Source organism: Coenobita brevimanus, unplaced genomic scaffold, assembly GCF_032717465.1.
Source record: "Coenobita brevimanus isolate Jiangsu-jjx unplaced genomic scaffold, ASM3271746v2 jjx.HiC_scaffold_1802, whole genome shotgun sequence".
NCBI lineage: Eukaryota > Metazoa > Arthropoda > Malacostraca > Decapoda > Coenobitidae > Coenobita > Coenobita brevimanus.
Window position 1 is genome coordinate 3277 of NW_027642670.1, and position 4224 is coordinate 7500.

Genomic DNA, 4224 nt, shown 5'->3' on the forward strand with positions numbered 1-4224 from the left:
CCAAAGACCAGAGAGGGAAAGAGCCTTTGTTATCTGATACAACACACACACACACACACACACACACACACACACACACACACACACAAAACTCAGTCTCATACGATGCACAAAATTCGGCTGTGTTTGCGACCGTGGCTGGGCTAAGGTAAAGTAAATAAAACAGACATGTAATTGGTTATCTTATATTTTTGGCTTAATGGACTTGAGTTAAATACTGTATAATGGAAGTTAATTAGTCCAATACTGTATTGATTTTCACAGTTAACTTAAAAGCTACATGATAACAAAAAAGTTAACCTTTAATTAATGATTAATGGATTAACAGTTAGGTAACCAGTATCACTTTTGTTTTTTCTAGTCATTTGAGGAAGTTTTTTTTTTTCTATGTTTTTTCTAGGATTTTGTTTTTCTAGTCATTTGAGTCATTCTCGTCAGTTGAGGAAGCTCCCAAATACCTTTTCCTAAGCAGTGTGTGTTTTATTTTTACAGAAGATAAACAGAGGAAGGAAAAAAAAATAGAATCCATATACCACATAACAAGTGTCCTCTATTCATAAAAAATCCATAACACTTGGACTTGAACTACTGTAGGTTGAAGGTTTGGGGGAAAGTATTCTGGGGAAGTGAGTTCCAAAGAGAAGCAGTTCGGGAAATAAATGAAATCTGATAGGCAGAAGTTGTTCAGTATGGCAGTGTATCAGACAGTACAAAAAAAAAACAAATACCCAGATGAGGTCATAGAGTGTGACCTCAGGGATAAGGGGCTGATAGAGAGGGTGCTAGAGATTGAGCAGCATGGACAGCAGCCTTCCTGTGACCAAGGCCAACACATACAAGCATGTAGGAGCCTTGATAAATGAGTGATGGACAGGTAGATAGACAAATAGACAGACATAAACAGACAGACAGACAGACAGCAAGATATATAATGCTTTGTTTTGATGTACAGTGAATAGGTTTAATTGATTTTCTTATTTATTTTTTTTCTAGATCTGGGAGCAGGGCAATGACATGGCAGGGACAGGGCGACATGGAGATGATTTGTTTGTGGCCACCCCTTACAGGATCAAGGCCTCTCGCAATAGATAGATAGTACAGCACACAACCTGGCCCATAATGAACTCCATCAGTGCTGCCTTCAGTTGGACTCTGATGGGGTGACTGATAGGAAGGTAAGAGCATGGCTTAGTGTAAGAAGTGCAGTATAGTAGTGGTAGTAAGGGTTTTAGTAGTAGTAGTGGTTGTAGTGGCAGTAGTAGTTACAGTAGTAGTAGTTGTTGTAGCAGAAGTAATAGTGATGGTTGTGGTAGTAGTAATAGCAGTAGCACAGTAGTAGTAGTAGTAGAAGTAGTAGTTGTGATGGTTGTAGTAGTAGTCAAACAGAGAGGCATTGATGTTTAATTTATACAGGCATGTTGGAGCCTTTATAAACGATACAAACAGAGAGGGGTTGATATTGTATGTTTGTGTTGTGTATAAAGGCACCAACATGCCTTTATAAACGATACAAACAGAGAGGGGTTGATATTGTATGTTTGTGTCGTTTATAAAGGCACCAACATGCCTGTATAAACGGTACAAACAGAGAGGGGTTGATATTGTATGTTTGTGTTGTTTATAAAGGCACCAACATGCCTGTATAAACGGTACAAACAGAGAGGGGTTGATATCGCATCTCACCTAATTAGTGCAGATTTAAAGACAGTTTTATTGTAGCATGAAAAAATATTTTGGAAATTGGCTGTTTGGATTCAGTAATGTGTACTGTGTTGTAAATGAGTTTTTATTCCCGTAGAACGGATTGACTCTATCGGATACATTTATGCGAAGCTACAGAATGTGGTGAATGTTTTTGGTGTATCAGAATTCTGGGGACTTGAATGATGAGTGAGTGGAAGTGTGGCCCATTTGACTGGGCAAACTTGGGCTGTCTGGACATTGCTACTCTTCTCCCTGTCCTAGGGTGGGAAAGGAGGTCCTGATGATGATGATGATGATGATGATAATAGAACAGTAATGAGAAGCTTCACAGTCTGTTGCATAACACAAGCATTGTGGTTGCCCTGGATGCTGGTACCTTCAGCCTATATGTTTTTTTGTAAAGTGTGTGTATGTGTGTGTGTTCTTACCTAATTGTATCTTTACAGGAATGAGTCAGGCTTGCACTGTCCCATGTATTAAACCATTTTTATCATACATATCCTTAAATTTATGAATTGTTTTGACACACTGTTTCATTTGGTAGTGCATTCCACTGATCAATTGCCCTATTTGGGAAACAGAATTTCCCTGTGCCTTTATTGCCTCTCTTTTTATGTAACTTTTTGCAGTGTCCTCTTGCTGATGCTTCCCCATAGGTTATATATTCATTTATGTCTATTTCATTTTGTGGATTTGTATAGCATAATCATTTCTCCCCTTTTCCTTCTCTCCTGTAGTGTAGTAGATTCAATTTTTCTAGTCTTTCTTCATAGCTTAGATCCCTTTAGCTTGGTACCCATCTTGTAGCTGCCCTTTTTACTTTTTAAATCTTATCTATGTGTTTTTTGAGATGAGGATTCCAGACTACTGATGCATACTCCAGGGTTGGTCTGATGAATGATGTTATTATCTCTCTTAGCATGTCTTCATGTATATATGGGAATGCTGTTCTCATATTTGCAAGCAGTGTATACATATTACTTACCTTCTCACTGATGTGGTCAGCTGGAGATCGTCTGTTATTGATGGTCACTCCAAGGTCCTTCTCCCTTTTTGATATGTGTAGGGCTGATCTTCCTAACTTATACTGTCAATCTGATCTTTTCTCACTTTTACCAAACTTAATTATATGACACTTGTCCACATTAAATTCCATTTGCCATTTATTGCTCCATTTTGTGTGTGTATGTGTGGGGGGGGAGGGGAAGAAGCAACCAGAGGCCAATGACTATGCATATTGTAAGAATAGCTCTGTTCCATTGGCTGAAAACTATGTAGTATTAACTCAGAATTTTCCATCCACAGAAGAAGTTCAGGCCCCTGGATCTGTGGCCCAAGAAGACCCATGCCATCTGATGCAGCCTGACAGTGGCAGATGAAGCACCTTACACCTAAGAAACCAAGAAGTGAATTTCCCACCCCACAGGTATGCCATCAAGGCATAAATAAACGTCGGAATATTTACTTTTTAACCCCCACTGAACTGTTTTTAATTCCCCCTGAAGAGTTAGATGACTGCAACTGTGTGAGAATGTTAGATGTCTGAGCAACTGTGTGAGAATGTTAGATGTCTGAGCAACTGTGTGAGAATGTTAGATGACTGCGGTTATGTGTCTCTTGTCATTTTTTATCCCAGAGTGAAAAATAAACTATCTATCATGTGAAATATGAGTGTTAGTACGGCACCCAGAGTCATACCACAAGAGGCTTTTGCGGACTTAACACATCTCTGTGATTCATTCCCATTGCGTCTCAGTGTCCTTTTGTATGTAACTGGTAATGAACAAAATAATGCAGGAGAATACTGAGTTGCAAAAATGAAGATAAATCACTAACAAAAAGGAGCTACAGTGCCTGCCATACAACTCATAATGTGGCCTCTTGTGGGTTGTGCCATCCACTCGTGTGATAGTTTTCTTTGCTATTTACATCTTACGCTTATAGATTAGTCACTTACAGGAGCAGTCTAGCGTGGACTAACCTACCTTAAGTTTTCCCCTCATATGCTTTTTGTTTTTCCAATTTCTTGTAGTTATCCTTTCATGTTTTTTGTTTATGTTTTGTTTTGCCAAGCTTTTGCAGTTAAATTTGCATGTTTGTTGTTGTCTATCTGTCTGTCTATTGCCAGACACCTTAATCCCGTAAGGGGTGGCCACAAACAAATCGCCTCCATGTCGCCCTGTCCCCTGCCATTTCACTGCCCTGCTCCCAGCTCACACTGCCTTTTTGCAGTTAAACTTGCATGTTCATAGTTATGTTCTTTGTTCTTCCAGGTTTTTGTAGCTACACTTTCATGTTCTTTATGTGCTGTGTTCTGTCGGTGTCATATTCTGTGTTTATATGCTTGTGTCTGCCTCCTTCTTCTGTTATGTTCTTTATGTGCTGTGTTCTGCTAGTTTATGTGCTTTTGTCTGCCAACCTTCTTCAGTTATCCTCAGTTATATTCTTCTCTTGACTCAGTGCTTAGCCAGTTCTTTAAATCATGGCCTGTATTCTCGTCAGTTAAGGCAGCTCCCTAAC